The sequence below is a fragment of the Entelurus aequoreus genome, linkage group LG04 (assembly GCF_033978785.1).
Source record: "Entelurus aequoreus isolate RoL-2023_Sb linkage group LG04, RoL_Eaeq_v1.1, whole genome shotgun sequence".
In the NCBI taxonomy this organism is placed as follows: domain Eukaryota; kingdom Metazoa; phylum Chordata; class Actinopteri; order Syngnathiformes; family Syngnathidae; genus Entelurus; species Entelurus aequoreus.
This window is the reverse complement of record NC_084734.1, coordinates 72,167,708-72,189,784: the sequence shown is the minus strand read 5'-3', so window position 1 is coordinate 72,189,784 and position 22,077 is coordinate 72,167,708. Positions and strand designations below refer to the sequence as shown.

At 41.7% G+C, this 22,077-nt stretch overlaps 1 protein-coding gene across 1 annotated transcript in view; it reads left to right on the top strand.

Moving 5' to 3' along the window:
- The window catches only part of LOC133649000 (uncharacterized), a 1,204,785-nt gene that overhangs the window by 877,230 nt on the left and 305,478 nt on the right, over positions 1-22,077 (top strand). The gene's annotated exons all lie outside the window — the stretch shown is intronic.

The following is a 22,077-nucleotide window of genomic DNA, read 5'->3' as shown; positions in this document are numbered from 1 at the left end:
TATGACTGTTAAATGTGATTTTAACTGTAAAATTCAATTAAAATATTTGCCAAAAAAAAGAAAGTAGTAAGACCTTCAAATCACATCTTAAGTGCACAGGAAGCCAGTGCAGGTGAGCCAGTATAGGCGTAATATGATCAAACTTTCTTGTTCTTGTCAAAAGTCTAGCAGCCGCATTTTGTACCAACTGTAATCTTAATGATTATACGTATTATGATATGATAAATGGGTCCCAAAAAGTATTTGATAAAGTTTTTATTAAATACTTTTTGGTCCCATTTGCTTTTAACAAAAATAAATCAAGTATTGTAAGTGTATCTTACCTTTCTGTATTTGTATCTGAAGCAGCAATAGCTATCCTCCATGAAAATGTACTTTGTATGATCACATTCATTTTGTCTTGAAGTCCAGTTTAGAGAAGTATTTAATCTTGGATACAGTTTATAATCCATTAATCCTCCATATTGGCAGAGATCACCAAAATGATTCCCGGGTGCGGCGCCGCTGCTGCCCACTGCTCCCCAAGGGGATGGGTCAAATGCAGAGGACAAATTTCACCACACCTAGTGTGTGTGTGACAATCATTGGTACTTGAACTTGAACTTTAACTTAACATTCATTTAATTCAATTTCATTCCAAGCAATAAAACAATATTTTCGCATCTGACAAAAAACACCCACAAACGCTGGCTTACTGTAATAAAAATGCCATGTTTGTTATAAATACAGTTAAAAAAAAAGGCTAGCTTCCGCCGGAGAGACATGTGTCTGCTAGCTTGAGCGCCCCCACTTCTCCCAGTGTGGCGAGTCCGAGTACTGCTGAGGCATTGAACTGCAAGTTGACAATATATCGCCCCCTACTGTGAAGCAGAGGAACTTGCTGTCTCATGGCCTGCCTGTTCCCTGTGGCAACAAGCACGCGCCCCCTCGCATGCACACGCTCAGTACACTTTGTGTGTAGCCGTGGAGGCACCACCTGTGTCTGCCTCACTTCTCGTCTGCCTTGTTGTTTTGATCAGGAAACACGGAATATCCGCAATTTTGACCATGAAAATTAACAAAATATACATGAACCCATACTTGCCAACCTTGAGACCTCCAAATTCGGGAGATTGGGGGGGAGATATTTACACTGTATGAAAAACATTTTTAAAAGGAATTTTACCTTTGCAACCTCATTATTCTATTGGCTAAGTTTTATATTCATAAATGTAAGTTTCTCAATACCCGACCAGTTTTTTCTGCCTTTAAAAAATATTTAGAACCCTACATTAAAACACTTTCTACCTCTAACAACCAAAAAGCTGTGAAAACGATGATGCTGTGTTCCAAATTTAAGTTATTTACTGAAATTGAGTGAGCCTATGGCTTTGCACTTTGTTTATTATATGTATATATATATGTATACACACATATATATATATATATATATATATATATATATATATATATATATATATATATATATATATATATATATATATATATATATATATATATATATATATATATATATATATATATATTTGTATTCTATTTGAGTTACTTTGAATTTACAACCCCCTGGCGATACTTTGTACTGTTTTTGTACTGTTTTTGTCCGCACGGACCTGGAGGGGGCGTGCCTTAAGTCCGGCTGGAAATCGGGAGAATGGTTGTCCCGGGAGATTTTCGGGAGAGGCACTGAAATTCGGGACTCTCCCGGAAAATTCAGGAGGGTTGGCAAGTATGCAGGAACCACACAAAAATCACATAGAAAGCATAGACCAAAAGAGAAATGTTCAAACTTATTTTATTTTATTACTTCTTTTTTGAACATCCATCCATCCATCCATCCATCCATCTTCTTCCGCTTATCCAAGGTCGGGTTGCGGGGGCATCAGCCTAAGCAGGGAAGCCCAGACTTCCCTCTCCCCAGCCACTTCATCCAGCTCCTCCCGGGGAATCCTGAGTCATTCCCAGGCGAGCCGGGAGATAGTCTTCCCAACGTGTCCTGGGTCTTCCCCGTGGCCTCCTACCGGTCGGACGTGCCCGAAACACCTCCCTAGGGAGGCGTTCTGGTGGCATCCTGACCAGATGCCCGAACCACCTCATCTGTCTCGTTTTTCAACATCTCATGGTTAAGCCACCTGGTGACAAGGTGAGGCACTGCCTCACTTGCCTCCCCTGACAGCACGTCACTGATACTAATAACTAATAACAACACAAATCGTTGGCTTTAATTATTTATCAGTGTTGCTATGGCGGTCCACCACAAATAAACGGACGGAGGTAATGCAATAATTTCGGCCGCAATATACCACAACAATAGTGATAGCTAACTAAATTACTGCCATAACATGAACTTTTACTTGCATAAAGTGATGGAAAGTCCATTGTCCTTCCCTTCAACTCCAACACTAGTGCGAGTTGGTGCAAGGCGCCGACTAGTGGTGAGTTTAGGGAAAGGAAAGGGGAAGTTGCGGACAGACAAGTCTTTTTACAAGTTCGGATCGCTGCACGGATACACAACTCTTGCACAGGAGAAGTGTCGCAAAAATCACTCGGAAAAAAGAAAGCCAATAAGGGTTCCTGCTTCACACGACTCTGATTACAGACATGCACATTTTTTTTACGTACACACAAGTCTTGGTACACACACACAGATTGTATTGCAAGCACACAAAATTATAATTACGCACACACACAACTCTTTCGTGGCAGAAATTTAGCAAAAAGTCACGTGTGAAAAGACAGTCAATCGAGGTTTCTTGCTTCGTACAAATCCGAATACGGATACACACATTTTTTTTACACCCACACACACTTTGAAATACGGATGGACAGATTTTTGTTCTACCTACATACAAATCATAATACCGACAGACAACTTAAAACTGGCACACAGATTGATTACACACACAGATTGAAATACAGACACACACATTAGTACACCGACACGTGAATTAGGTTACAGATGCACAGATTGATATACGCGTTTGCAAACAATTTTGCTACAACACAACTGTCAACAAATCTAGCTTGTCGTTGCAACTCCACACAGTAAATGGCATCGTAACTATCTGCTTCGTAACACACCTCATACAGTATGTGCCTGGTCTGCCAGAGAATAAGATGTAGTAGGAGTGATCAGTGTTGCCAACTGAGACGACTATTCAGAATGTTCGATATATTTTTGTTTCAAAAAAGCGAATAGCGACAAATTTAGCGACTTCTTCTGGGCTTATTGGACACACACACACATGCTTGTGACAAAAAACGTACACACAAAAAGAAGCAACAGAAGAAAGTTAATCTGTTCTTCTGAACATATTTGTTTTGCTTTTCTTTTTTTTTCCACTCACACAGGCAGTGTCCATTGTATGCACATTCATCAACCCAAGCATTCACACATGCTTTTTATTTTAATTTTTTTACAAAAACTGTTTAATTTCATACTGTATCCTCATTCTTTTTTTCAGGTTAGGTTGATGTTTAGACTGTGTGTGTTTCTGTGCGTCAAAACTAATTAACCCATTTTGATGACATGTTGTGTACAGCTTGATAATTATCCAATTAACCATCTATCACGTTTTGGTGTTGATCTAAAACAGTGGTTTTCAAATGGGGGTACTGGTACCCCTGGGAGGTACTTGAAGGCACTCTACGGGGTACTTGTGATGAGAAAAAAGGTATACATTAGGGAAAATAAGTATTTGACCGATTGATTCTGTAAATTTACTCCCTATAACTAAGCGAGAAAAAAAGTAGTAAAAAAAAAAAAAAAAAGTTAAAAATGTAACGCAAATTATTTTCTCCAGTTGGCTGAAAGAAAAAAACATGCCAGAGGGGCCTTGGGCAAGACACTTCACCCTTGCTCCTGATGGCTGCTGGTTAGCGCCTTGCATGGCAGCTCCCGCCATCAGTGTGTGAATGTGTGTGTGAATGGGTGAATGTGGATCTGTTGTGTAGGACTAGATGTTACAATCCCCTAATGCATACTTGAGACACCTATGCGACTTTGTGGGATGGTCAAGTGAGTGAAGGCATCCTCTGGGTTATCAAGTGGGCGCCCCCCATCCTCAGTGTTTCGCTGATAGGCCCACGACACCTCCAGAGGGTTCAGCAGTGAGTCCCAGCGTCCCAGGATCACTCCCTAGATGCCATCACTCACTTGAAAGCCCAGGTGGAGTCCCTTCGCTTGACCCACAGCCACTGACTCCCCTTTTCAGCGGCTTTTGAGAGGTCTTTCACTGCCTGCGAGGGCCTTCCCTCGCACTCCCATTTCCCTGAGGAGCCTGGATGTTGAGGTGGCCACGAATCCTCTGCAGCCTACTTCCACTGGGCGTACCCTCGCTTTCCAGCCTTGTTGTTGCGCATCGGCTGCAAGCTCAGTGTACCTCAACTTGTTGCGCTCGTAGGCCTCCTCCATTGCACTCTCCCAGGGCAAATACTGTCAAAGCGCTTTGAGTACCTTGAAGGTAGAAAAGCGCTATACAAGTATAACCCATTTATCATTTACTTTTGAAAAAAGGTTAAGGTCGTTTATTTCTTACCATGATGCTTTTGCTTAATCAATGCAATTACATATTTAAAACCCATAACCCACTTTATTTAGTTTAAGGATAAAGTTGTAACTTAGTTCAATGTTAGTATGCGGCACACACGTGGTGCACAAAAAAAAAAATGGACAGATCATTACCAGGGCCGATACAAGGATTTATGACATCATACTGATAAATCTGATAACATCAAAAATAGTGCCAATTAAAAAAAAACACTTCAGTGAGGTGAGATTACCAATACTGTACTGTAGGTAGGCTAAGGTAAAAAAAAAAACAAGCCTTTCCTCTTACTTATAAAATACTAAACGGTCAAGCTCCATCCTATCTTGCTGATTGTATTGTACCATATGTCCCGGCTAGAAATCTATGTTCTAAGAACTCCAGCTTATTAGTGATTCTCACAGCCCAAAACAGTCTACGGGCTACAGAGCGTTTTCTATTCGGGCTCCAGTACTCTGGAATGCCCTACTGGTAACAGTTAGAGATGCTACTTCAGTAGAAGCATTTAAGTCCCATCTTAAAACTCATTTGTATATGCTAGCCTTTAAATAGCCCCCCCTTTTAGACCAGTTGATCCGCCGTCTCTTTTCTGCTCTGCCCCCCTTCTCCTGCGTGGAGAGGTTAATCGGTGACCACAGATGAAGTGCCAGCCGTTCAAAGTCGGGACCCGGGATGGACCACTCATCTGTGCATCAGTTGGGGACGTCTCTGCGATGCTGACTTGTCTCCACTCAAGATGATCCCCTGCTGGCCCCTCTATGGACTGGACTCTCACACTATTAACTAGATCCACTTGACGTCCATTGCACCGGTCGCCCAGGGGGGTCCCCGCATCTGCGGTCCCCTCAAAGGTTTCTCATTGTATCCCATTGGGTTGAGTTTTTACTGGCCCTGATGTGGGATCCGAGCTGACAATGTTGTTGTGGCTTGTGCAGCCCTTTGAGACACTTGTGATTAAGGGTTGTATAAATAAACTTTGATTGATTGATATATATGTATATATACACAGTATATATGTACATATACTGTACATACATATATAAACATATATACATACACTTAGCAAAAAGTAATGTGTGAAAAGACAGTCAATCGAGGTCTAGTGGTTAGAGTGTCCGCCCTGAGATCGGTAGGTTGGAGTTCAAATCCCAGCCGAGTCATACCAAAGACTATACAAATGGGACCCATAACCTCCCTGCTTGGCACTCAGCAACAAAGGGTTGGAGTTGGGGGTTAAATCACCAAAATGATTCCCGGGCGCGGCGCCGCTGCTGCCCACTGCTCCCCAAGGGGATGGGTCAAATGCAGAGGACAAATTTCACCACATCTAGTGTGTGTGTGACAATCATTGGTACTTTAATCTTTCCTGCTTTGTAAAAATCGAATACGAATACACACTTTTTTTACACCCACACACACACTTTGAAATACGGATGGAAATATTTTTGTTCTACCTACAGATAAATCATAATACCGACAGACAACCTAAAACTCACACACGTGGCTGTAATTACACACACACTTTGAAATACGGATGGAAATATTTTTGTTCTACCTACAGATAAATCATAATACCGACAGACAACCTAAAACTCACACACGTGGCTGTAATTACACACACAGATTGAAATACAGACACACACATTAGCACACAGACGTGAATTAGATTAGAGAGGCACAGATTGAGATGCGTTTGCAAACAATTTTGCTACAACAACACAACTGTCAACAAATGTAGCTTGTCGTTACAACTCCGCACACTAAATGGCATCGTAACTATCTACTTCGTAACACACCTCATATGTGCCTGGTCTGCCAGAGAATAAGATGTAGTAGGAGTGATGAGTGTTGCCAACTGAGACGACTATTCAGAATGTTCGAGATATTTTTCTTTAAAAAAAGCGAATAGCAACAAATTTAGCGACTTTTTCCGGTCCTATTAGACACACACATGCTTGTGACAAAAAACATACACACAAAAAGAAGCAACAGAAGAAAGTCCATCTGTTTTTTTGAACATATTTGTTTTGCTTCTCTGTTTTTTTTTACTCTCACACAGGCAGTGTGAGAGTGAAAATCCTGCACAATTAGCCGAGAAACAGCTCTTATCTCAATACATTGTATAGTCAATATTTCAGAATAATTACCACAAATAGAGTCATATTTGTGTTAGGCCTGAGCGCCCTTGCCTGAAAATTAAATCTCAGATTTAATTTTCTTTTCCAAAAAATTAGATTCACAATTTTGTTCCATAATTTTTAAAGAAACTAATGAATACAAATGACAGAGATCAAAAACTAGTAGTTTGAAATGATACTGCAAACACTGCATCTGACTCTTAGCAAAATTCTAATTTGTGTAATGTTGTTCTTTATAGACCAGATACAAATTGTACTTTTTATGGAATAATTTTCAAAGAACTACAAACCCCGTTTCCATATGAGTTGGGAAATTGTGTTAGATGTAAATATAAACGGAATACAATGATTTGCAAATCTTTTTCAACCCATATTCAATTGAATGCACTACAAAGACAAAATATTTGATGTTCAAACTCATAAACTTTTTTAGTTTTTTCAAATAATAACCCTTTGATGATATTAGCCCTTTGAGACACTTGTGATTTAGGGCTATATAAATAAACATTGATTGATTGATTGATTACGGACCGTAGATGGTGAAATCCCTAAATTCCTTGCAATAGCTGGTTGAGAAAGGCTTTTCTTAAACTGTTCCACAATTTGCTCACGCATTTGTTGACAAAGTGGTGACCCTCGCCCCATCCTTGTTTGTGAATGACTGAGCATTTCATGGAATCTACTTTTATACCCAATCATGGCACCCACCTGTTCCCAATTTGCCTGTTCACCTGTGGGATGTTCCAAATAAGTGTTTGATGTATTTATTGTAAGTATTTATTGCCACCTTTCCCAACTTCTTTGTCACGTGTTGCTGGCATCAAATTCTAAAGTTAATGATTATTTGCAAAAATAAAAATGTTTATCAGTTTGAACATCAAATATGTTGTCTTTGTAGCATATTCACTGAATATGGGTTGAAAATGATTTGCAAATCATTGTATTCCGTTTATATTTACAACTAACACAATTTCCCAACTCATATGGAAACGGGGTTTGTACATCAAGAGCGTCCTCCGGGAGGCAATACTTCTGTTTTTAACAAATTACTTCTTTTAACAAAAATGTAGTATTGCACACTGCACACATATAAATTATAATCTCCAACATTGAGATTAATAAAGTGCAAACTTAAAACGTCTGTCTTGTGTAAAATAATTCCGTAAATACAAATGTTGTATTGCCCATTGTATGCAAATTAATAATCAAGTAAAACATTAAGAGGACTATAGTTTTAGTAAATGGATAAACACAGGCTTTTTCATTGTGCGTGCATCACATTTTGGCGGTGTGCAGAGCGATGACTAGAGCCATCGCTCTGCACACCGCCAAAATGTGATCATATGCCATTGTGCTTTCTCATCACACATGGTACCCGGGTGTAAATGATTCCACCACAGTAAACTGCTTTTGTAGCGGGAGTTTGTTGTTGTTGCGGTCTTGTTGGCCTCGTAAAGAGTTACATTTCCCGCACTTGGCTGGAGGCTTCAGTTTCAGATACAGGAATAAGTTTGTTATGCGGCTGCCTTTTTTTATACAAACTTTGCAAGAGTGCAGTCATTTGTTCCACGTTTGTTGCCGCAAATCTAAACTACTGACAACCTGTTTCTTTTCTTTGTATCAAACGTCTTGCTCTTGTTAGGTTAAGCATTTGCCATGTTTGACTAGGTGTGTGTTAACCTGACTCTCGCCAGATCCTTGTTGTTCGCTGAGCTCCACACAAGGATATGGGACTTCTCAATAGGAGATTTATTTCAGAAGGCGGGGCCTTGTAAAAAAATCATTGTATGTGATTGGATAAACTACTTGTCCGTTATCTTGAATGACGTGCTACTTCAACCACTCACATCGAAATCAACCCGTGACGCTGATGAGAGCGACGCTGGGAAATCCGAAACAGAACAGCCGACATATTGGATTGGTGGTAGCGGGGGTGTATATTGTAGCTCGGAAGAATTAGGGCTGCAAGGGATTCTGGGTATTTGTTCTGTTGTGTTTATGTTGTGTTACGGTGCGGATGTTCTCCCAAAATGTGTTTGTCATTCTTGTTTGGTGTGGGTTCACAGCGTGGCGCATATTTGTTACAGTGTTAAAGTTGTTTATACGGCTACCCTCAGTGTGACCTGTATGGATATTGATCAAGTATGTCCTGCAGTCACTTACGTGTGTCTGCAGAAGCCGCATACAACATGTGACTGGGCCAGCACGCTGTGTGTATGGTGAAAAAGCGGACGCGACGACAGGTTGTAGAGGACGCTAAAGGCAGTGCCATCACGGCACGCCCTTAATATTGATGTCTGGGTGAAAATCGGGAGTAATTCGGGAGAATGGTTGTCCTGGGAGATTTTCGGGAGGGTCACTGAAATTCGGGAGTCTCCCGGAAAAATCGGGAGGGTTGGCAAGTACGGTGCCGCCATTGTTGTTTGAATCAAACAGTCGCTTTGGCGCTACGTCACATCTATGAAATCCCGCCCGGCGATCCTGATTGGTTCATTATTTTTTGCTATCTTGAAGGAGTTTGCAATGCCCTCGAGCCCAGATCCTTGTGTGGAGCTCAGCGAACTACAAGGATCTGGCGAGTGTCAGGTAGGTGTGTGTATCTCCACTAAGGAAACAAGAAGGAGTGCGGAAGCCAAAGAAGCTCCTGGGGGCAAAAAGTATGCCAGAGCAAGGTGAGAAAACATTTTTGAATCGTCTGCAACAAAAAACTTGAATTTATCGATAAAATCGATCTATTGCCCAGGCCTAATTTGTGTAAATTAAAATTATTCTGATCCATATCTTATCTTATATTTATTTGTCCGATTGCAGGACAACTAATTAGAAGTATAATAAACCGGAGGCCCCTATTTGAGCAATGATCTGTCAGAGCCTGCCTTCTACATAGTACTTTTTGGTGCATTTTAGGGAGCGTCTCCACGAGCTTCTCACGCTCCACAGTCAAAGCAAAACCTCTTTTGTGTCCAAATGTTCTCCAGCCACATGAAAGTGAGCAGGTCATCCCCCCTGCGTGCTCTCACTCCCTCCTCATCTGGCATTCAGGCATGCAATGACCCAGTGATGCTGTGTGACAGGCCAGCGAGGGCACTGGCTGTTTGTGTCAATCCAGATCAATCACTCCCTCTTCTGGACAGACGACGTCATCAACGCACACAAGGGTCACAAGGGCATACCAAAGCCAGGACCGATGCGACGAGCAGCCGGGTCAGCGTGGCATGACTTGAGTGTCATCTCAGATAGAGAAGAAGTTCTTGAGGAAGAAGAAGAGCTGAATGATTGGCAGCAGTTGTTTGGCCATGTTTTTAAATACGCTTCTAATTCTCATGTGACTGGCGTGCTTATACGAAAACATCTAAAGCCTTTTTGTCGTATTGATTAATACAGCTCTGGGAAAGAAGACATCCAGCAGGCGTCTCTAATGATACGCGTAAATCGGCCCTTGACTTACTCTTCAACAGGAGAGCGGGAGGAAACAACACAATAGCTAAAATACAAGCCTTTGAGAAGAAAAAAAAACAAAAACAAGAAACAGCACTTAAGGCCCAGAATGCACTGGACCCGAGGGAGCAGCCTCAATTACTGTTACACGTCCGAAGAGCAGAACTCTAGGAGAAGTGATTGCTGAGATGGAAATGGCCGTGTGTGATTGTGCATGTGTGAATGTGTGTGTGTGTTTCAGGGAGGATGGATAGAAAGGCACTCACTAAAAAGATCTTTCAGGAACACTTTGCCTCTGTGACGTTGACGCTTGCTGTTGATTGACGTGCACTTCTCGACACAAGCCAGAGCTATCAAGCTATCTGCCACGCATTAGGCATGGCATGCTCCTCTGGGAGGAGCCTAAGTGGTAAATGATGTTGCTCAAGACACTCTCTGTCAACAATGTGTGTGTTTTTGAGACGGTGAATGCTGAGGAGAGCAAAGTATTCAATCAAAGATTTGATTGAAAAAAGCCCATGTGTCCTGAAAGATCAGAATTCTGTCCAGTGATGTGTGGATGGCCCACGAGTGTCTGCAATCTTGGTGAAAAAGTATCTTAATTGTCTTGATTCAAAATGCATCCATAATCAAAAATATCAATTCACATATATTTCTCATCTGGTCCCACACCACAACCAAAATGGCATTCCACTGATTTATAAATTTTTTTAAAAAAAGCTAAAAATTGTGGAGTAATTGTAGTACTGGCAACACTAGGGGGCACTCTGACTGTTCTGATACTGTGAGATTGATACACTGAACAGCAGCCAGTGTGCTTAGGTTGAGTTTACATTTTCAAGAGTGTATGCATGCCAATCAAAGTTGGAGGTCCAGGCTGAGTGTTTACCAAAGTTCCCATAATGAATGCCTAGAATGTCATGTGTATGAGCAAAACATTTCATTTAAAAAAAAGATCTATTATTCTTTCTAAACACCCCCGTGGAGAACAATAACAATGCTCTTTGTTTTTCCACATGCGCTGTAATTTAACAGCTAGTAACGTTGAAGCTCGGCTTTCTTCTTGTCCATGTGACTGTTCTTTCTCCACTGTTGATTCCATGCTGTTTTTGTTGGCCCCAGTCTGATCTTAGGTCCTTTTCCCAAGCGATATAACCCCCACACACATCAAGCAGTATCTGACCCCTGTCTCCATGACACATGACAGGTCCACTGTGGATAGTGTGTGTGTACAGTACACACAGTGTGTGCAAGCACTGATGTGTGCATTAAGCGTTCATGTAAATAATTATATACTGCATAGAGGTATGTACCCAATTACACGGAACATATCTGTCACAGTATGTAAGTATTGAATGTGCTTATGCAGTGAGTCTGATTGTGATGCGTTCAAAGTCGCACACACACATCCTGCTGTGATCCTAAACCGCACACACAGATGTTTCTAATGGGACAAAAGCAGCGTTCCCATTCCTGTGGATAACCACTCTGTTTATTTTTCTCTTTAAACTTGACTTGACTGCCACTTTCGCTTGTGAGAAAAAGGATGGGAGATGAAAATACAAAAAAAAAAACCGACAAGAGGCTCCCACCATGCATTAGGCCTATAAAGTCAATTGTCAGTAGAATGAAACCAGCAAATCTTAGCACATGCAACTTAAGGGGGACAGTCATTCAGTGTATATTGGGAGCTGATACCTGTGTGCAAATACTTTTAAATTAACTTTGAATAAAGGCATACTTATGGACGGGAATTTATAAGATTGTACTGGTTCCAATTGCACTAAACGATTCGGTTCCTTAGTGGTTCTTTTATCGATTCTTATTTTGAAAAAAAAAAAAAAAAAGGTGGATTAGCCTCTATTTTGTTGAGTTTAGAGGTAACATGACCTTCCAAAGCCTACAGTGAGGTCACATACGAAGCATAGTATATAAAAAAAATTGTTTTACAAAATAAATGTCATCAAAATAAATATTCTTCTGTAGAATTTAACAAAATACATTACACAAGAATGTAACATTTAGTAACATGTGATATTAACTTATTACATGCAAAGGAAGATATACCAAGCCTTTATTGTTTATAATGTTGATGATTGTGGCTTACAGTTTATTAAAGGCCTACTGAAACCCACTACTACCGACCACGCAGTCTGATAGTTTATATATCAATGATGACATCTTAACATTGCAACACATGCCAATACGGCCGGGTTAACTTATAAAGTGCAATTTTAAATTCCCCGCTAAACTTCCGGTTGAAAACGTCTATGTATGATGACGTATGCGCGTGACGTCAATCGTTGAAACGGAAGTATGCGGACACATTGAACCCTATACAAAAAGCTCTGTTTTCATCTAAAAATTCCACAGTATTCTGGACATCTGTGTTGGTGAATCTTTTGCAATTTGTTTAATGAACAATGAACACTGCAAAGAAGAAAGTTGTAGGTGGGATCGGTGTATTAGCGGCGGACTACAGCAACACAACCAGGAGGACTTTGAGATGGATAGCAGACGCGCTAGCCGCCGACCTCACCTTGACTTCCTCTGTCTCCGTGCCGCCGACCGCATCTGTGATCGGGTGAAGTCCTTCGTCGCACCGTCGATCGCTGGAACGCAGGTGAGCACAGGTTTTGATGAGGGCTGGCTGGCGTAGGTGGATAGCTAATGTTTTTTAGCATAGTTCTGTGAAGTCCGGTTGCTAAGTTAGCTTCAATGGCGTCGTTAGCAACAGCATTGTTAATCTTCGCCAAGATGGAAAGTATTAACCGTGTATTTACAGGTCCATGGTTTAATAATATTGTTGATTTTCTGTCTATCCTTCCAGTCAGGGGCTTATTTCTTTTGTTTCTATATGCAGTTAAGCACGATGCTATCACGTTAGCTCCGTAGCTATAGTGCTTCGCCGATGTATTGTAGTGGAGATAAAAGTCACTGTGAATGTCCATTTCGCGTTCTCGACTCTCATTTTCAAGAGGATATAGTATCCGAGGTGGTTTAAAATACAAATCCATGATCCACAATAGAAAAAGGAGAGAGTGTGGAATCCAATGAGCCAGCTTGTACCTAAGTTACGGTCAGAGCAAAAAAAAAAAAAAGTCCTGCACTGCACTCTAGTCCTTCACTCTAACGTTCCTCATCCACGAATCTTTCATCCTCGCTCAAATTAATGGGGTAATTGTCGCTTTCTCGGTCCGAATCGCTCTCGCTGCATTGTAAACAATGGGGAAATGTGAGGAGCCTTTCAACCTTTGACGTCACGCTACTTCCGGTACAGGCAAGGCTTTTTTTATCAGCGAGCAAAAGTTGCAACTTTATCGTCGATGTTCTCTACTAAATCCTTTCAGCAAAAATATGGCAATATCGCGAAATGATCAAGTATGACACATAGAATGGATCTGCTGTCCCCGTTTAAATAAAAAAATTAATTTCAGTAGGCCTTTAAAAAAACCTTGCATTGAAAATCTCAGAAAATGTGGGGTTTTCTAAAAGTGTAAACCAAGATTATCAAATGATAATAAAGGCTTGACGTACGTCACTTTGCATGTAATGAGTTAAAATCACATATTAGTTTCACATTTGAAGTTAATTGCTGACATGAATGGACTTGTACATACACATTTTTTGAGTTTCACCTGTATAATATAATGATATATTATTATATATGAACATACCTAGACTGTGAATCGGCTCAGTCTACTGTAGCAAATAGGCTCAAGCTTTAGACTACAAACTTAGCCACTGTTCGGTGACATTCGTCCAGCGGCAGACGTAAACTGGAGTAGGAACTGCCCGCCTTGGAGCCAGTCAGAATCTGTTCCTTGTAATGCTCATCTAAATAAGAAGACATTTATTTCAATTGAACAAACAATAGCTCTAACATGATAGGCGGTGAGTTAGTACCTGTTGTATTCAGATGACACGCTCTTGATGAAATAAGGCCTTATAATTATTACAAGTAGCGCTGTTGCAATTTTTTTTCTGTAAATTGTTATTGTTTGTTCTGACCGGGCACCTCTGCCATTTTGCAACCTGACATAACTACGTACGTTGCGTAATGATGTCATCCCCACCCGGAAGAACCGTTAAGAGAATCGCTTGGCAAAATAGCAAGCGATTCTAAGGAATTGATACACTGGGAACCAGTTCTGAACAAGAACCGGTTTTTGATTCCCATCCCTAGGCGTACTACTATCTATGAGTCGGCGCGTTACAGTTAAACCTTGAACCGGGTTGAGACATCATAGATAACAGGAACCCACGCAGGTATGCTCAAATGCAACGAGCATCTGCTACTTTACTACCATATTGAATTAGCAATTACAGAGAGTAAAACGCAGAACAAAACATCTGGAGCTGTAAGGAGTAGAGGTTATAAATCTGAGCGAGAGGAAGGGGGGTATGAAAATGAGCCAAAGTGAGATTCTCAAGGACAGTGTCTCTGATTGGTCCATTAACATGGCGGAGGTGTCAAAAAGGACCTGAGGCAATGGGAGAAATGGGACAGAGCAGAGGGCTTTAGAGGGCATGAGCAACATAAGTGGAGAGGTTTTGGAAGTGAAGAGTTCCGACTCAAGTGGACTGAGATAGACAGAATGTTAACTCTCCTTTCCGGAAAGTACATCAATAATTAGGGAGAAAGCAGTGGAAAACCAGAAAGTTAACAAAAGGACCTTGGAGTTTAAAAGACTTTATGGATAAAATAATTTATAGTACTGACACAACCTGGAGATTACCAAGAATCCTTTACATTTTCATTACACTGACCATTTTATTAGAGTATGTATAATTCAGGAGGAGAAGCAAATATAATAATTTAGCACTTGCAATGTGATTTATCAAGACTGAAACTGTTCTGCGGCCGCTGTTTTGTGCCTTTATTGGAATACATTTGGAATGTGCGTGCAAACTGGCACAGTTACGCACCAATGCCTTTGAGGAAGGAAGTGATGATGTTGCAATGACAGACAGAGAATGTTATGTCTCTGTGCTTGTCAGTATATTCGGACTGTTAGAAATAAAAATAATTAGGCATTTTGTCTAATGAGCAGTGACACTTTATAATTGTAAAGCTGCTGGATGATTTACGGGTCTGATTAAAACACATTCAATTGATTCGTTTTGTTGTCTGCTGGCGTTTTACAGTGTTTTGATGGTGTTTGTTTTTTCATATAGGAAATACATGTACCGTAATTTCCGGACTATAAGCCGCTACTTTTTCCCCTCGTTCTGGTCCCTGCGGCTTATACAAGGGTGCGGCTTATTTACGGCCTGTTCTTCTCCGACACCGACGAAGAGGATTTCGGTGGTTTTAGTACGCAGGAGGAAGACGATGACACAATGATTGAAGACTGACTTTTCATATACCGGTAGGCTGGTTATTTTGATAACGTACAGGTGAGCACTTTGTATTACTTTGCACCGTTGTATTATTTGTACTCTGCACGAATGCTGTTCGCCATGTCAAAGATGTGAAAGTTTGATTGAATGATTGAAAGATTTATTGTTAATAAATGGGACGCTTTGCGTTCCCAAACAGTCATCTCTGTCCCGACAATCCCCTCCGTGGTAGCAGGAACCCCTATATACTACGGTAATTACACATCAAAACCCTGCGGCTTATAGTCGGGTGCGGCTTATATATGGAGCAATCTGTATGTTCCCCTAAATTTAGCTGGTGCGGCTTATAGTCAGGTGCGGCTTATAGTCCGGAAATTACGGTATATTAATATAATCAATCAATCAATCAATCAATCACAATTTACTTATATAGCCCTTAATCACAAATGTCTCAAAGGGCTGCACAAGCCACAATGACATCCTCTGCTCAGATCCCACATCAGGGCAAGAAAAAACTCAACCCAATGGGAACAACGAGAAACCTTGGAAGGGACCGCAGATGTGGGGACCCCCCTGGGTGACTGTTGCAATGGATGCCGAGTCCATAATACATCTCCTTTATGCAAAACATCTTGCAATATGCATTTTCTGGTGCATCTGGATCAATTCAGAAGCACCATCACAACACCACAAAGCCTTCCGGAGTGCACCTTCAGTGTGCTAAAAGTAGTCTCTGTTGTTTAGATTGCACTTCAATATAGCCAAGAAAGAGTGATACACATTGTATTTTTGTATTGCATGTCAACAACATGGCAAAACATCACAGGTTGGATGTCATAAATGCAGGGAAAATGAGTGTCTCCATTTGCAGCACTTTTGCACTTATCAAATGTACACGCAGTCTTAGTAGATCACCCGCAACATGGCCACTAATAGTACATGCAATTTTGTAGTTTACACATGCTGTTTAGCAAGTGTTATTTGGATCTTGGTAGATCAGGCCCTAAGAGTACACAGTGTGCAGCTTGGAAAACAGTATAGATTTACTGTCCTCTGGAAATAAGTCAACACACAGCTGTTATTGTCTAAATAGCTGACAACAAAAGTTAATAAACCTCACAGAGATCATGTCCAAATTGTGAATATTTCAATTAAAATCACCAGAGTTTCACACAGGTTCATGATGATATCAAAGCTGTCATAATGTCACAGTAAAAATTAGAACTGCAGCGCCGCTGTGCCGACAGCACTTATGCAGTCCGTGGCATTACAATCACCATGGGTCATTTGGTAATCACTTGTGTTTACAGCTTTTTAGACAAAAATGGTTGCAATAATAGGCGTGTGTTGAGTCATTTTGATCGGATAATAAATAACTATTGCAATACAAGCTGTACACTGCCACATTAAAATAAAAGAACATCACAGGGGTGCAACGATTAATTGATGGATCGATTTATAGCCTTGGATTCAACTATATTGATCTGGGCTTGGCAGGTTTACCTTACAGAAGTTAGGTATCAATCCAACATCGTTTTAAAAGGAAATTGATAAGTTTTTTTGATACGAGTAAAAGGAAAAATTTGGAAATTATGAACGGGAAAGTTTATAAGAAGTTTAACATAATACAAGTCTGTCTGCCCGTCTGTGGCATCATCGCAATCAGTCAGCAAAACAAAAATAGCGGATAGCTACAGTAGCCAAGAAAGGTCACAACAAATGCAAATACGAAAAGACAATTGCATGAACTACAACACAACAACTTTCAGCTTCAGCATGATTGCAAATGCCACAACAAATACAAACGCCAAAACACAATAATATAAAGCTGCAACACAACTTTAGGCCACAAAGGGCGCAACAGACACTGCGAAAGTGACAGTGTCAACAACAGCTTCGGACCAACTTCCTGAACAAAATACCATACCATACCATACCAACTTTATTTATAAAGCCCTAAATAATAAATATATTAATATTATTGAAAAAATAAAAGTTATATTTGACTGAAAAAAGTGGTCACACTTCAATTACTTTTCCAATTTCATTCATTACACAGTTTTCAACTTTCAGCCTTAGGAAGTCGGTGAGTCGCCAAAACTTGTCCTCTGTCACTTCCGTTCCGTCTTTGTGTTGTCGTGTTTGGGCTTATAGTTGTTGTGTTACAGCTTTATGTTATTGTGTTGTGGCGTTTGTTGTGACTTTTCTCTGCTATCGTAGCTGTTCATTAAAACAAACCACTGCTTCCTTAACCTGAGGATATTTGTTTGCACTTATTTTTCTACAGTAATTTATTTTGTATTTGTATTATTTCTATGTAAAACAACAGTAAAAGTAGCAAGTAAACCTACGGTTAATTCAACCTGAATATATGTTGGTTGCACTTTATTTTTGATATTAATATTGTATTATTGTTTTGTTGAAAAATATCGGTTACTGTACTTTTATAGAAAGTTTCTTGTAAATAAGAGAATAAAATGTTTCCTTTTGTTAATTCAATCTAAACTGTTGGTTGAACTTTATTTATATAATATGTGAATGCATTGGCCATAATTGTTGTTTACATGCTTGTTTGTATATCCATAATTAATTTGTACATAATTCCTTTACAAGAAATAACAGCTTAGTGATTAGAGTGTCAGCCCTGAGACTGGGAGGTTGTGAGTTCAAACCCCGGCCGAGTCATACCAAAGACTACAAAAAATGGGACCCATTGCCTCCCTGCTTGGCACTCAGCATCAAGGGTTGAAATTAGGGGTTAAGTCACCAAATTATTCCCAAGCGCTACCACCGCTGCTGCTCACTGCTCCCCTCACCTCCCAGGGGGTGAACATGGGGATGGGTCAAATGCAGAGGACACATTTCACCACACCCAGTGTGTGTGTGTGACAATCATTGGGACTTTAACTTTGACTTTAACAGGAATATAGGAAACTTTACCTGCAATATTAACTATTTATTTTACAGTCACACCGGTTGATTTTTTTTGCTAAAAAGTTACTGTATTTATTTTAGCTGACTGAATTGTTTCTGGTTGTATTGTTGTAAAATAAATTCATGCCGTCCCTGAGTCGTATCGGCAACCACAAATTCTGAATCGAATCAAATCGTTGTCAAAACGAATCGTTACACTCTTACACATTTCTTAAGTATTGTCCCTACAGAAAGTATACTGTAATGAAAATGCTTGCTAAAACCTTTGTGAAAAACTGTGTATACATTTCAAATGTTCATGTTAACATGCTGTATGCCACACACACACACACACACACACACACACACACACACACACACACACACACACACACACACACACACACACACACACACACACACACACGCACACACACGCACACACACACACACACACACACACACACACACACACACACACACACACACACACACACACACACACACACACACACACACACACACACACACACACACACACACACACGCACACACACACATATGCTTGCTTACTTGCTTATGGCAGTCCATCGTTGTCGATGATGACTTCATAACTCCCGGGGGGAAAAAGGGTATTTAGCGCCTGGGGAGCTCGTGCCTCTTCATGTGGCCGTGAAGACCAGTTGCTGATCCACACATTTTTCCACACGTGGGGTAGGTGTGTGTTGAACCTGGTTGGGTAGTTCTTGCAGCCCGTTCATGCCATCTGCGTTTCTCTGCGCGTCGCAGGGTTGTCTTCTCTCCAGATGGGAGACTCCTGAGACGCAGGAGGAGCGCCAGAGGTCTCGGTCTGTTGCAATTCTTGAGGAGCACCTTCATGTGGTCCTTAAAGCGCTTACGTTGCCCTCCTGCAGACCTCTGGCCGGATTGAAGTTGGCCGTAGACGACCAGTCGTGGAAGACGGGCTGCAGGCATGCGGATCACATGACCTAGCCAGCGTAGTTGTCTGCGTGCCAAAAGCACCTCTACGCTGGATGAGTTGGTACGCTCGTAGAGCTCTGCGTGGGTCACATGGTGCTTCCATGTGATGCCCAGGATCCTTCTGAGGCAGCGGATGTGAAAGGCCGCCAGCGATTTGATGTGTGGTCTATTGTGTCCAGGCTTCAGAGCCATACAGTAGTGTGGACACACTACCTGGCATACTGCTGCTTTGGTTGCTGTTTTCAGGTTCTTATTGATGAAGACCCGGGATCTTAGGCGAGGCAAGGTTGATGCAGGCTTGGATGTCTGTGTCAACATTACAGCTGTCAGAGAGGATACTGCAGGGGTATTTGAAATGTGGTACCATTTCCAGAGGGGTATTGCCAATGTAGAAGACCGATGTGAGTATGTGCAGAGCTTGGCTGGTGGACAATTTGTGTCTTCTTGATGTTGATCTGAAGACCGACAGCTCTGTAGGTGGCAGCATTGAGGGCATTCTGAAGGGAGTTGGGGGTGAGAGCAATCAGCGTGCAGTCATCGGCATACTGCAGTTCACAGACCTGAAGGTCAGTAGTCTTGGTGGCTGCCTGGAGTCGCCTGATGTTAAATAGGTTTCCATCCAGGCGGGAAGTAATGCCGACTCCATCTGCTTATGGGAAATAGTGGTGACTGCGGTAAATAATATGTTGAAAATAACCAGGGCTAAGATGCATCCTTGTTTCACTCCAATCTTGACATCGAAGGAGTCGGACAGTTGCCCACCAATTCGATCCCTGGCTTGCATGCCATCATGAAACTGTTGGAGAATCATTAGAAATTTGGATGGGACTCCAAACCGGCTGAGTATGCTCCAGAGAGGCTTTCAGTCTACTGTGTCAAAAGCCTTCGACAGATCGATAAAAACATGTACAGGTCTTCTTTATGTTCTCTGGCTTACTCCTGTATTTGCCTGGCAGCAAAAATCATGTCCGTTGTGCTACTGTCCTTACGGAATCCACACTGGGTTTCTGGCGAGATGTTCTCTGAAATGTGCACAGCCAGACGGGAGAACATGATCCTTGTTAGGCTTTTGCCTGCTACTGAAAGGAGTGAGACACCCCTGCTGTTGTCACAAGACGATTTATCACCTTCGTTTTTATATATAGTGATAATGGTGGCGTCTTTCCAGTCTTGCGGGACATTGTGAGTGGTCCAGATGGCAGAAATTAGCTGATGTAGCCGGTGAGTGAGAAGGTAACATCCACACTTGAATACTTAAGCTGGGATAGAGTCTGAACCTGCACTTTTATTGATTTTAGGGCAATTGATTGCTTTCCAAACTTCATCAAGTTGAGGGAAAGAGGGGAAGCTGGGGAGTTCATCCAGGATGGTCTGTGGGGTTGCTCTGGTTTAGTACGGTGCTGAAGTGCTCTGCCCAACGTTCTAGAATGTGTTGTTGTTCCTTTATGAGGGTGGTGCCATCTGAAGATCTGACTGGTGCGATGTTTCTGCTCTGGGGCACATACAGTATATGCTTTTGATTGCGTCATAGAAGCCGTGCATGTTGTTGGCATCTGCAAAAGATTGAATTTATGCCCCTCTCTTGACCCACCAATCGTTCTCCATCTGCCGTAGAACTCTTTGTGCTTCTGCTTTGATAGTGGACAATTTCTTCCTGCGGGCTGCTGACTGAGGGTTGGCTAGAGCAACTGAGTGTGCCTTTCATTTTTCCTTTAGAAGGTCGTGAATGCCAGGTGCGTTTTTGTCACACCAGTCTTGGTGGCGTTTCTTGGTGAATCCCATTGATTCTTCAGCAACACGGTAGATAGATGAACGCAGTGTGTTCCAGGTAGTGTTTGTGTCCTCGATGGCAGCGCTTTCCGGGATGCTGTACAGTCGACTGCGAGTCGGCTTCAAAGATGGTGAATGGCTGGGAGGGATTTAAGGGTACCGCAGTTGAGCTTCTTGCTGGAAGCCTGTTTGTGGTGCTTCAGGCGAATTTCTAGGTTGACTTTTGATCGAATCCACCTGTGGTCCGTCCAGCATTCTGTGCCTCTAATAGCCCTGGTGATCTGGAACTCTCTCTGGTCCCTGGTGATTATATAATCTATCAGATGCCAGTGTTTAGATCTTGGATGCTGCCAGGAGGTCTTCAGTTAGTTTTTTGCTGAAAGATGGTATTGGTAACGACAAGTTGGGGTTCTGAGCAGAGTGTCTAAGACCATTGTCATTCAACTTGCCGATGCCATGTTTGCCAAGTACGCCTTTCCAGAGCCCGTAGTGAGATCCCACACGAGCATTGAAGTCGCCCATTAGCAGAAGTTTGTCTTCTGAATGACAAAGTCCTGTGTGCTGTAGAAGCTGTCCTTCATGTCCTCACTAGCATCTAGGGTTGGTGAGTATGCGCTGTTAAGAGTTGCATGTCGACGTTTCGTGAGGGGAATCTGCCAGGTCATCAGCCTTTTTGTCGATGCCTGTTGGTGTTTCTGGGAGCTTTTTATCACACTGATCTTCACAGCGAAGCCTACCCCATGGAGGCGGCGAGAGTCTGGGGGGTGTCCTTTCCAGAAAAAGGTGTAACCTTCTCCAACTTCTGTTAGTGAGTCCTTGTCATAACAGCAGGTTTCGCTGAGTGCTGGTATCTTCTTTTTGTTTGTGTTCCGACCGCAGAAAGGGATGACCCCACAGTCGCGGTAAGCTGTCCGGGTTGAAGAGAAACAGGCTATTTTTGGGCCACCTTT